The sequence below is a fragment of the Lycium ferocissimum genome, chromosome 6, assembly GCF_029784015.1.
Source record: "Lycium ferocissimum isolate CSIRO_LF1 chromosome 6, AGI_CSIRO_Lferr_CH_V1, whole genome shotgun sequence".
NCBI classification, from domain to species: Eukaryota; Viridiplantae; Streptophyta; class Magnoliopsida; order Solanales; family Solanaceae; genus Lycium; species Lycium ferocissimum.
The window spans coordinates 44,648,316-44,662,226 of NC_081347.1; positions in this window are offsets into that span (position 1 = coordinate 44,648,316).

Consider the following 13,911-nt stretch of genomic DNA (forward strand, 5'->3'; position numbering starts at 1 on the left):
GGCCTTCCAGGTAGGTTACGGTTTACCCTATAGTGAGACTTCGTTTAGCGAAGCATATATTTAGACGATATTGTTGGAGAAAGCATGTAAACCTTCGGGTATGAAGTTGGGTTGGATATTGTCATAGGTTAGGCCCTGTTGTGTGATTGGGGCTAGCCACCCCGTTGTGTTGTGACTTGATTTGTTCTATTGTTGTTGACTTGATGCCACGTGGTGATAGTAGATATTGGAGACTATTATTATACCTCTTCATGATATTGAAGTATCTTACTTGTTGACGTTTGATACGAGGATAGTATTATATATGGCTTGTGTAGCCTTTTCTTGATATTGTCGGCGTACCCATGCTTGGTACTTGTGATATTGATTTGACTGTTGATGACGAGATCATGCTTACTGCTGAGTTGATTTATATAAGTCTTGATAGGTCTTATAGTGTTGTGACTTCCATACCATATTCGTTGGTATTTATTGCATTGATTTAGCATTTATGCATTCATACATAATGGAAATGGTTTGGAACTGATTAATAAAAAACTTATGGTATTTATAAGAGAAAATGTTTTAAATACCCGATGGGAAATATTATATGATATGATTTGATAAAGATCGTCCGTGGGCAAAGATCCGGAGACTCGTTACCGTTGGGCAAAGATCCGAAAGGAGTGGTACATGGACTCCGCGAGTCGCCCATGGGTTGTGCCACCGAGACGTCGATACTTCCGTCCGGAGTACATGTGTACACAGCATTGCATTTCATACATTATTGCATTGCATTGCATTATGCCTTATATCGTGATGATCTAGTGATTTACTTGTGTTATTTGGATTCGGATTGGATATATTGAGACTTGGCACACTTGGGTTTAGATGCTATAACCTAGGTGATGACGTATACTTGGTTCTGAATTATGTTTCACTTATACTTGTTGAATTGTGTAGTTCAAATTTGAGGCTTGCGTCAAGAAATTCAATTGTTGTGATTCCTATTTTAGGCAATTGCAGAAGAAAATAAACAAGGAAAATGCGAAAGAAGTAGTACTAGTAGTAACCAATTTGATGTAGTTTTATTTTTGCGATTTGGTGACCAGAATAATGCGTATGTTATGGAATTGTGTCCTTACGTTTGAATTTGATAATCAAACTTTATATGATCTGAGAATCATCCTTGGTTGTGAGATGAAAATCTTTGTTGATGTGGATATTAAGAGAAGAAGGCGTAGATGAGCAGAAGAAGTGAGAATGAGGAGAAGAGAAGCGAACAATGTCCTTTTTCCAGTGTTGACTAAACTTTAAATTTCAAATTCCTGGTCAAAACTTAAATAATAGCCCAAAAATGGTTATTGGTGCATCTCACCGTTTATGCTTCTTAATGGGCAGAAATAGCCTTTACTAGTCGCTTTTGGCCCTAATTTTGAAAAATATCCATTGTCATGGAATTACAAATTCACAGGTGAAAGATCATTGTAAAAATTGATATAACAGATGGTCCACGCCAATTGTTTATCTTTCTTCCTCACATTCCATTCATGACCTAACGACTATCAATGCTCTAAAAGGCATGAGCATAAGGTGAGACGTTTTACATGTCTCAGCGAGGTGTAAGCCCCGAGGCATGGGGCGTATGCCCCATGGTATTTAATTTTTAGTATTTTATAAATTAATAAGATAAACATACAAATAAAAAATACATTAAATTTTTTTTTTTTAAATAATAAAATTAGTAGAAAAATGTAGATATCTATTATCACATGCTAACATGTGCACGAACCATTAAAAAAATCTTGAAAAGCGAATGAGCAATAACATGACTATGATAAGACATAATTAGAGTTGTAAATATGATATTCCATCCTAATAATTCAAAAATAAAAATGACAATAATATAAATTTATTGTTTTAAAACCTAAAACTAGATAACAAATCAATACTCATTACAATACAAATAGCCAGAATAGAGTCTAAACATTATCTAAACTGAGCAATACCAAAAGAAAATTCTAAACTAAAAACTATCTTGAAAAAGATATGTTGAAGAATGCTAAAAATATCTTGTAGAAATTTTAAAGCATAATAAAGAAGGAAAATGCAAGCATAGTAAGAATTGGAGGACAAAACTCTTTGCTTTGTAGTTTGCACTTTGCATACAAAGGTCTAAAGTGTTTCTGTAAACAACAAAGAGAAAAGATTATGAAATTAGGACAAACAATTAGAAAAAACTTTTAACTTTTTGAGATTTTTGGTTTGAGAATGTCACGCCCCAAAACTCACCCTAGACGTGACCGGCATCCGACGTCATGAACAACATTGGAAGAACCTAAAAGATGCAATAACAACACTTGAACCCGCCAGGTTCAATAATCACCTCCAATAGTTTATCAAATAAATTCAAACGAATCATGATATATGAATTCAATTAGCAAAAGTCTTTAATATTATAAAGCTTAATCAAAACGTGACACATTCCCAAGAGTTAAACAACTCAACAACTACCCACAAGAATGTATACTATGGAGCTTCTAAGATAAAGAATAATAGTCTGACACATCGGGACGCAGCCCGCTAAAATGCTAAAATAATGAATAAATATATTGGGGGTGTCCCACGAATGAACATGTGGGCTCACCAAGTCAGCAGCAATAGCAAGTCCTTCCTAAGCGCCTGAAGTATCAAGAACCTGCTCTTCTCCGTTACCTAACATACCATTAAAAATAACAATGATATGTTAGGTACAAAAATATAGTACAATAATACTTAAAGAAATCAGTTCTGAAACCCATGTGAAATCAATGTAAAAACAGTTATTCAACTTGTATATCTCAATAAGCATTATCAAAACCGATTAAGAAGCCTCTTGTCAAGTTACAACTTTCAAATATGCCTTTCAAATTGATCACGATTATCAACAATGCCTTCCATGAAAGAATAAGAATATCACATGCCAATACGGCCCAAGAATAAATCACATCGAAGGGATGACCGTAGAGGTTCCCTAAACACGACAAGCGCGCCACGAATATGTAATTCTCGGTGGCTATCCTTCCTCCCGAATAGCTAGGCATAAACCACACTCCGGGTGGCGAACCCGGTAGTGGCCACTCTTCCTCTCGAATGGCTAGGCAATTACCTCACTAGGATTCATAGTGGCTACCCTTCCTCCCGAGTAGCTAGGCCAAACACAACAACAAAGTTCATAGTATAGAAGCCGATTCAAAATTTGTCTCAAAGTATGTCACAACATCAATTAGCATTAAAGTTCATAATGCCATATCGTAAAGATAAATCATTTCAATGAATGTCTTGAAAACGTTTACACTTCTTTAACCAAGATTTCAATGTCATAATTCATCATGAAAACATTAATACCAATCCTTAGCCATCATTATTGATTATCTCTTATAGAGGAAAAATGATTATGATTTCATATACATATATAGAGGATAATACAATCAAGGTTTAATGTGGGCTTGTCCCCTCACGCACACCAACCATAATCAAAGCAAGGAATAGCGTTCAAAAACTTTTAAAAGGAGATATACATCCAAAACAAGTTTCCAAAAAGATACATACGTTCGAAGAAGGTTTGCAAAAGAGACATACTTCAAAAGAAGGTTTTCAAAAGAGACATACTTCAAAAGAAGGTTTTCAAAAGAGACATACCTTAATTCCCGCTCAAGCGTACTTCCCACAATCCAACAATTATTATACAATAGTTTTAGATAGGAGAGATAAGAACTCTAACCTATTTCCACCCATAAACCCTTCTTACCAACAAAAGCTAGGGTTTTCATGACTAGAACGTGTTCTTGAACACTTCATGAATTAATCATGGATTCTAATCCCATAGGATAACCTACGCTAGTCTAAACCCTTTCAATAACATCAGAAAAGTCAAGAATCATACCTTATTGAAGGAATATTTGTTATATCCCGTATTTTGGTACATTGGGATAATCCGAGTTAGTCATGATAAGTTAAGGACAAGGTTGTAATTTCTTCCGATTTTAAAAGTGCATAAGTTGCATATTCATCTTTTCATTGGCATGGAGTGTTAAGGGTAAAATTGGAATAAGGAAAATTTGGGGTCAAAAGTGAATTATGGAAAGTTGAGCATTTCATGAAAATTAAGGGCTAGAAGTGAAAATTTGAAAACTTAATATTTCATGAAAATGGCCATATGTGGCCATGTGTTGGATGTGGGCCATAGGCCACATGTGATAATTATATATGGTGAGATAAGATGACAATTTAGTCATCTTCATCATTTAGCACATAGAAAAATCAAGAAGGTTGGAGAACAAAAGCTTGAACCATTCGGCCATGGAAAAAAATGAAGACCATGAATAGTGATCAAAACAAATTATTTCTTCTAGCTTTTCTACTCATTGGAAGGTCCTAAACAACATGAAGTGGTTGTTGGAGCAAACAAATCCTTGGTTCTTGCAAATCTCAACCCTAGCCAAGTTGAAGAACAAAGTGGAAAAGGGTAAGTTTAATCCTCTTTTTATATGTTATGCATGGTTTGTGTATGTTGTGGAGTGTGGAAATGAATGAAATTCATCAAAGCAAGGTGTGTTGTGTGTGTGCCGTGTATATGTTGTATGGTGTAGGAGTGATGAATTAATTGTATTTAGCATGTTTGAGTGTGGTTGTAGTGTGTAGAAATGGATGAAAAATTATGGAATTTATGTATGTTGATGTTGGCCGTATAGGGGCTATTTTTGGCAAGTTATGGCGAATTGATTTTACTTAGTATTTTGGTTGTTGTTGTCATGGATTATGTGATGAGAATGAAGGTATTGAATGATTCAAGTTGAAGTTGTAATTGTTGTGGATTTGGCCGTATATATGTGGTGTTGGTTAAGAATGAAGGACAAATTTTATTTGGTGTTTGGGTTGTTGTGTTGTGGGTTCTATGATGCAAATGAAAGTTTAATGGTTCGTATTGAAGTTATAATCGTTTGTGGCTATTTTGGAACCTAATGTGATCTTAATATAGTTTCTTGTATTTATGAGATTAATGTTGTGAACGTGTGGATTATTGAAGTAGTGGATGAATTTGGAAGAAAGAAATGTATTGTTGTTGTTCTTATGGTATTTGGAAGTTTCGGGTAAGGTAGTATAATGGTTGAGTTGTTTTGAATATTGTGTGGATTGTTGGAAGCATTCTTGAATCTTATTTGAATGATCTCGGATTAGTATTTGAATATGTGGGCGTCGATGTTGGTTTGAACGTATGTAGTCGAATTGAATGAATGGAATGTTGTCGAATTATATGGGAAAAGAATTACTAATATTAGAATGCATTTTGGAATTAGTTATTGATGTTGTTTGTATGGTTATTGGTATTGTTGTTGAAGAATTGGCCGAGTTAAATTCTCGGGGTGTTGAATTTTCAGGGGAAATGCTGCCCAAATTTATGTAAATAAAGTGCGAGCTTAAAATGGGATTCCGAGGTGCCTATGACTAATGTTTGGTGTCTAATGACGTGTTGTAGATTTTGAGAAGCCGAGACTTGAGTTTGGATTAGCTTAGAAAGCGATCAAGGTATGTGAAGCTTACCTTTCCTTCTTTTGGCATGATATGGCTAAGCTATGATACGTTACGAGCCTTAGGGGTAATTCTATTCGTAAAGTCCGAGCATGTTTACGATGCTGATTTGCTTCTTGATGTTGGCATCCTTATATGGTCAAGCTATGGTTTATATGTCTTTGTATGATTGGTTTTCAAACGTTGCATAAACAGTTTTGTTTTCAAAAGAGTTTTGTAACTACGAACGACCGTAACTTTCACATATGGTCTCGGATTGCTATGAAACGTTCGTAGAAGTTTCTATAACGAGTAATAATCTTTAACTTTCATAGGCGGGCCCAGATTGGGTTGACGCTCGTCCATGGGTCCCGCGACTTTTCTATGTTTGGTTCTAACGACCTATTTTTGAAAAAGCTTAATGTGGCTATGCTTCCGACCCCCGAGTATGATTACTTATTTGTCTGTCGAGTTTGAAATGAGGATTTTTATGCATATGATTTTGATATGTAACTATGATTTCTAAAGTTCTGTTTGATCTGTTCCCGAGTGACGTTCGGAGGAAACTTGATTTGACTACTGTTTTGGCTTTTAAATGAGGGCTTGTTTGATCATTCTGTTGAGTCGAATAAGGATTTATGTGCGTATGGTTTCTCGGTTCGTAAATGATGTGTTTTCCGGAGTATGATGTGTCCGGTTCGCCGAGCCCCTTTTTGGCCGGGAACCATGTATGGATTATGGTGTTATGATGTGTCCGGTACGCCGAGCCCCTTTCGTCCAGGTACTGTGTATATATGTATGATGTGTATTTCGAAAAATGATGTGACACGAAGTCTGATATGATATATGATCAGTTGGTATCGAAGCCGGTGGTGGGACAAACCCAGTGGTGGGGCAAACCCAGTGGTGGGGCAAACCCAATGGTGGGGCAAACCCGATGATGAGGCAAAATTCCACATTGGTTTAGGCCAATCCCACATTGGTTTAGGCCAATCCCACACCGGTTTAGGCCAATCCCACTGCTGTTTAGGCCAATCCCACATTGGTTTAGGCAAATCCCACATCGGTTAATGTTATCTCATATGATAAGTTATGATGTTATGATGTGTTACGGTATGAATATGATGATTATTCGCTTATGTCACTCAGTCCTATTATGGGCCGGATATGATACATGACTTTGATATGCATGATTCGTATTTCAGGAAGTAAGCATTTTGGCATTCTGATTGTTATATTTATCTTCTGTACCTCTGATGTACGATTTGTGTTTCAGATGCAAGCACTTTGGTATTCTGGTCATTATGCTCACTTTCTGTACTCCTTACTTCGGTTATGACCTCATTTTCTGTATGCTATGTGTAGGAAATTTGGGTCCACCCATAAGGGGTGCTTAAGGCCCATTAGGGTAATTAAACCTAGCCCTAATATTTCCCATATAATAACACTTAGAGTGTAAAATAAAATACTTCTGCAGTATTTTTCTGCTCTTCTCTTCTCTACAATATATTAGGGTTTAGACTGTGATTTAGGGGTTGCTCCAATATATAGTGACAACCACCATCGTGCCGAAAATTCCAGCCGCGCTTCGACTTTCGCTTCCGCTACACGAAGAACACGTAAGTTCTCCTTTTATGGTTTACGCGCTATCTAATTAATTTAGATTAATGTGCTATGTGTAAACCTTCATTGGTATCAAGAGCCATAAGGTTGGTTTTACGGTTAAGAAAAATAATTAAAGAACTGTTCTGATTTACTGTGTGTATTTAGAACTGAGTATTTATTTTTTTGCACTGTGCAATTGGAAATAATAAAATTTCGTAGTAAACTGATTTAAAATTACGTTTTAAGTCAGGTTAATATTTTCTTATATCTGGATATGTTTCGACTCAGAACCTTTATCAATTTTGTTCTACGGATATGAACTAAAAAAAAAAAAAAAAAAAAAAAGGAGGTTTTTTTTCTTTCTTTGTTCTGTTGGCCGTGGATAGATCCAACAGTGTGAGTAGAAACAGAAGAAAAATAATGACACCCAAAGAGAAGAAGAAGTAGGAGGAGAAGCTTCCGTAAAAAGGATATTTGAGTCAAAAGAAGTGCCACCATGGCACAGTTAGCATTGAGTTTTTTTTGTGTGAGTTTCATATTGGGAATTCTTTTCACTTTCATTGTCATGAAACTGAGTCTCACAACTGATATTATACCTGCACTCAATGTTTCTGCTGGACTTTTGGTTTTTTTTTTTTTCGTCATGATTTGGATCTAGGTCGTTATAGCCTTGATCGTATGGCTAAGGCTGTACTGAAAAACATTGGGATGTGACAACCTAACATTATTTTGGAGAAGATATATTTTTTTAATGGGTTTGAGTAGTTTTTTTCCTTGACAGCATTACAAGACTTGGGCTTAGAGCCCATATCAATTTGCTAACAGAACAAGTGAAGGGCTAAAGGCCCAGTTCACACATTGCTGCATTTGTTTGGGCTAATGGCCCGAATTAAAGGTTTTAATTTTATAATTCAAATCCAAATTAAGAAAATTAATAATATAGACTTAATTTTCAGAATATAAATTTAGTATTTAATCTGGAATTATTATCCCAATTAAAAAAAAAATGTTAATTTGTTTAACATTAGTTTTTTTTTGTTGATGTGCTCAACATGCTTGAAATACTAATTAGCTTGACAATAAAGTTATTTGTTATTTTTTTTGCTTGGAAATGTTAATTAGTTTAACGTTACTTTCACGTTAATTTGTTTGATGTGTGCTAAATGCTAATTAGTTTAACATCATTATGGTAAAGTCTATGTTAACATTTTTAGCATGTATAATCGTTAATTAGTTTAACACATTTTATGTTAATTTAGCATGAAATATATGTTACTTGGTTTAACATTAATCTTGCTTGATTTGTTTAACATGTGTACTATGTTAATTAGTTTGACATTAAAATTTCATGTGAATTTATTAGCATGCGTGTAAAAGTTAATTTGTTTAACTAATAATCCATATGGGATTATAAAATCATGATAGACAATTATGTTGCCTAAATATGATTAAGATGCTAAGCTAGGTAATTGACTAGGCTAATTTTCATGATATTTTAATTTCTGGATGATGATTGGGAACATAGTGACCTCTCGACTCCATGATTATATATATATGTTTATTACCTTAGTCAATTGATGCTTAGTTTCATAATATGTATGTGTGTTGATCATAGTGCCTTGCGTTTTATTATTTTAATGGTTCTCATTATTTTTTTGTGTGTTAAAGAATGACTACTGCTTCGAAAAACATTGTTCTTTGAGCTAAACAAAGGGTTGAAACTCAATGGTGACAACTATGAAACTTGAGTTTGAAAGTTCAATATGTCTTTGGAAGAGCAAGAGGCTCGAGGCCATTAACAACGTCATGAATGAGCACTGAGGATGGCAACACGGTTCAACATGGGCGTGACGCAGTAGAAGCGTATTATGCTTGGCGGAAAAAGGACTCCACCGCACGCATTACGTTGCTAAGCACCTTGGATGATGACATCTGGGGAGTTCAAGGATCACCAAAGGGCTATGGAACTTTGGATTGCTTTGAAGAATAGGTTTGGTACTGTTCTCTTCGCAAGGCTAAGATCTTGACGATCAAGTTTCGACTTCTTACAAGAAACGCCCGAGCATTCAATGAAAACGCATCGAGGCAAATGACAAACATGATCGGGGAGTTAAAAGATCTTTCGAGTAAATGTGTTGACCGATGAACAACAAATTCAAGCATCATACGCTCTTTGCCTAGTTCGTGGGATCATATGAAGATGCACTTGACTCGCCAATAAAGAATCACAACTCGGAAGATGTCGGAGGCATCTTGAGTTAGAGGAGGAACGACTTGAGGCTGCAAAGCCAATACCGAGATTACATGGCAACAACCTCCAAAAACAAAGGTGATCAAAAGCGAAAGAACTGGGGAAAGAAGAGAGGGCCACCTCAAACTCAGCCAGCTCAGCCTGCTAAACGAGCAAAGACTCGAAAAAGGAAAGAATAGACGTCCCAAACGTGTCAATGTTGCTAAAGTGAAGTGCTATAATTGTGACAAGAAGGGTCAACTATGCCAAGGATTGCTACGAGCCTCTAGAAAGGTATTTCATAAAATTCGAATTAGTGAACTTTGTGTTTCTAGTTGTTTACTAATCAATCTAATCCTTTGTGGATTGTAGACTCGGGAGCAACGGACCACATAGCTTGGGAGCGCAATGCTTTTGTTGAATTTCGGCGACTTTCACATGGAGCAAAGTGGATATATGTGGGAAACAACAATAAAGTTGCTTTTGAAGGGATCGGTACATGCAAGTTAGTCCTGCGTGGCGCCGAGACCTAATTCTACATGATGTCCTCTATGCACCAACAATTCGTCGGAATGTTATTTCAAATTTTTTGCTTAGGCTAGGATTTAGCTTGTTTTTTCATGACACTTATCTCAAGTTGACTTATGATTCAACATTATTTGGTTTTGGTCATGTGGATTTGGATTATGGTTCATTCAATAATAATGCTAGTTTTTCTATGTTTGCTTCTACAAATAAATATGATAGTGATGTAAACATATGGCATGCTAGACTTGGTCATATTGGCCAACAAAGAATGCAAAGGCTAGCAAAACAAAGTTTGCTTGCCGACATTGAACATGTGGAATTGTCCACACAGAAAAAATTGTCTAGCGGGAAAATCTGCACGAAAACCTTTCGGTAAAGCGACTGGGCCGAATATCCTTTGCAATTAGTCCATTACGATATACATGGGCCTATGAATATTAGAGCTAGGCATGGAGCAAGTTATTTCATTACATTTATTGATGATTTTACCCGTTTCAGTTATGTCTATTTAATTTCCCACAAATCTGAAGCAATAAGTTGTTTCAAACGCTATATGAGCTTAGTGGAAAATCAATTAGACAAGAAGATAAAAGCTCTTCAAACTGATTGTGGCCGGGAATACTTATCAACTCAATTTAATGGGTTATGTGATGAAAAGGGAATAGTTCATCAGTTGACTATCCCAAATACTCCACAACAAAATGGTGTTGCGGAGAGAAGAAACGAACGCTCCTAGAAATGGTTAGGTCAATGATGGCACAAGCCAACCTCCCATTAATTTTTGGGGTGATGCTGTCGCCACCTATGTACTTAACCGGTGCCTTCAAAATCAGTTGCAACCACTCCATATGAGTTATGGACTGGAAGACATCCTGACCTGAGTGTATTAAGACCTTGGGGTTGTGCTGCATATACACATGATTCCTCTCACAAATATGGCAAATTGGGTCCGAGAGGAAAGAAAAGTATCTTTATAAGGAATGCTACTAAACCTCAAAGGTTATGTGTTTATAGGTCGGCAAAACGGTGGATGTGTAATCGAATTTGAATCACGAGATGTCACATTCTTAGAGAATGAGTTTCCTAAGAAGGAGAGGTAGGTCAAGACCTATCATTGTTTGAGCTAGGATCCGGACGTAAGGATCTCTTCATTCGAGTGGGTGTATTTTAGCAGATGATGAATTAGTTTCTCATCAACAACCTCTTCCATCATCAGGTGCGAATGAAAGTAATCCTTCTACACTTAATGAAAGTGACCAAATGGATCTTGTTCCAAGTGGGAGCGAGATGGTCACCGATCTTGTTCCAAGTGGGAGCAGGTTAAGTGTTCTTGATCCGAGTGGGAGCAACGTTGATCCAAATGGGAACAATGATGAATCACAAACTAGACGTGGTTCTCGTAAAAAGACTCCCCGCCGACGATTTGACATTGAAGGCGGTGAATTATTTATGATGCTCCTGCAAGATGAAAATGAGCCTAAAAATGTAAAAGAGGCTCTCTATGCCCTTCTAAGGACAAATGGACAAAAACAATGGCATTTAGGTTGGAGTCTATGAGAGTCAACAAAGTTTGGGAACTAGTTGATCTCCCTCAGGGACGCAAAACTATTGGGAGTAAATGGGTTCTCAAAATAAAGCTCAAGGCTAATGGCACAGTTGAAAGATATAAGGCTCGACTAGTGGCAAAAGGGTATACACAGCAGAAAGGAATAGACTATGACGAGACTTTCTCCCTCGTTAGGTTTACCTGTCATTCGTCTTGTTCTAGCTATAGTTGCAAGCTTGGATCTTGAGTTACATCAAATGGATGTAAAGACCGCCTTTCTCAATGGAGAATTAGATGAAGAAATTTATATGGAACAACCCGAATGTTTCATTGAAAAGTACACGAACAAAAGGTTTGTAGACTTTTGAAGTCTATTTATGGCCTCAAACAATCTTCAGCGCAGTGGTATATACGTTTTCGAATGTTGTCCTATCCAATGGTTTTACCATGATGGATGAAGACCATTGCGTTTATACCAAAAGATCAAGAAACAAGTTTGTGATTTTAACATTGTATGTAGATGACATACTTATAGCCGGGAAATGATAAGGAGTTCATTACCGAGATAAAGTCATGGTTATCATCCCAATTTGAGATGAAAGATATGGTGAAACCGTATATATTCTTGGAGTTAAGATTTCAAGAGATCGTCCAAAGAAACTATTATATCTCTCAAGAGAATTACATAAGAAAAGTTCTTGAACGATTCAATATGCAAATAGTAGCCACGATACTCCTATCGGTAAAGGCCATGCCTTGGGAAGTCAAATGTGTCCTAAGACTCCTGAAGAGAAAGAAAAAATGAGCCGAGTTCCTTATAGGAGCGCAGTCGGAAGTCTAATGTATGCTATGGTGTGTACCAGACCTGATATCTGTCAAGCAGTTGGCTTGGTAAGTAGATATCAAACCGAAGCCCGGAGTTTAGCACATTGGCAAGAAAGAGAATCATGAGATATGCTCGAAGAGGAATGGCCGATTATGCACTTTGTTACCAAGGCGACAAAGATCTCTGCGATTAGTTGGATACGGTGATGCGATCACAGGAGATCTAGACGAGAGGAAGTCTACCTCGGAGATATGTTTTCTTACTCGGTGATGGCGCCATATCATGGAGCGAAGAAACAATCATGTATATCGCTATCTACTATGGAAGCCGAATACGTGGCTCTCGCATCGGACAAGAAGTCGTTTGGTTGAAAAAGGTTCTTGGAACACTTATTGATATCACAAGATCTTTGAACTAGTTTAGTCTACCGTGACAAAACAGGGCGCAATTTCCTCTACCAAGGACCCTAAGTTTCTATCATAAAACCAAACACATAGATATCAAGTATAACTATGCGAGAGACATGGTTAAACGCAAGGTAGTGAACGTGAAGTATATGTCTACAAAAGATATGTTAGCAGATCCATTGACCCGAGCCTTGTCTGGGATGCATTTGTGAGACACACTAGATCTCGGCGTTGCGTAGATTCTAAGATACTTCATTTTTGTTTAAATTCCTCATGTTCACAAGACGATGTTCTTTAATTATCAATAAAGTTGATTTACATACATACATATTTTACATGTTGAATGTCATGTGCATTCGTTGCTTTATTTGTTTTTTAAAGTATGTGGGTAGACAAGAGGTTGGCATTCTCACACGTGTAACCGCCTCCTTATCTTAGTGATGAGTGGAGATGAGATTGAATTTTAAGAAAAATTATCGAATGGATAATTTGAGAGCTGTCAACTTAAAATCATGAACGTCGCATAAATAATGACATAAGGTCGTTAAGGTGAAAAACGTTCACCTAGTCTACTTACTGAGCCAGATGTGAGTTAAAAATGATATAGTAGATAAGGAACTCAAATTTAGATACTTATGGTGTCTAAATATCATCTGTACAGCATTCTTTACGAGATAAAGACATACGATCCCTAGGAAAGGAGAAAATGTTGTAGCATGTGTTTCATACCATGTGTGCTAATGTCGACCAATTGGGTTAACATAAGTCCATTCTCAACTTATTGTTGTGTCAGACCCGTAGCCTTTATGGTGGCTCAAGATTTGTACCCTTTGTGACTCGGATCAGATACTTGAGACTTAGTTTGATGTTAGCTATCTTAGTGTGCTTCCAAAAGACCATGCATACAGATTCGGTCTGGCGGAGTATATCTAGAAAAGCAGTTAAACTAATGTTAAAAGGATCATGAGAAGAGGAAGATCATTGAAAGGATCTCATTAATTTGTATCCACTGGTGCACCAATTATAACTTATGAGTTACAATTGTGAATACAAGAAATAATGGTATATGAGATTTTGGAGATTATATCAAATGTGATTCATATGATCTGGGGTACTGCATGCTTCATGATCTACTTGCGGTTTGCACCCCGACGAGAGGCTATATACTCTACCGGATGTATAGCACTTAGCTCTCACGGTATGTATTTGGTCGCACGGTCTACTTCCCCGTATGAATGAT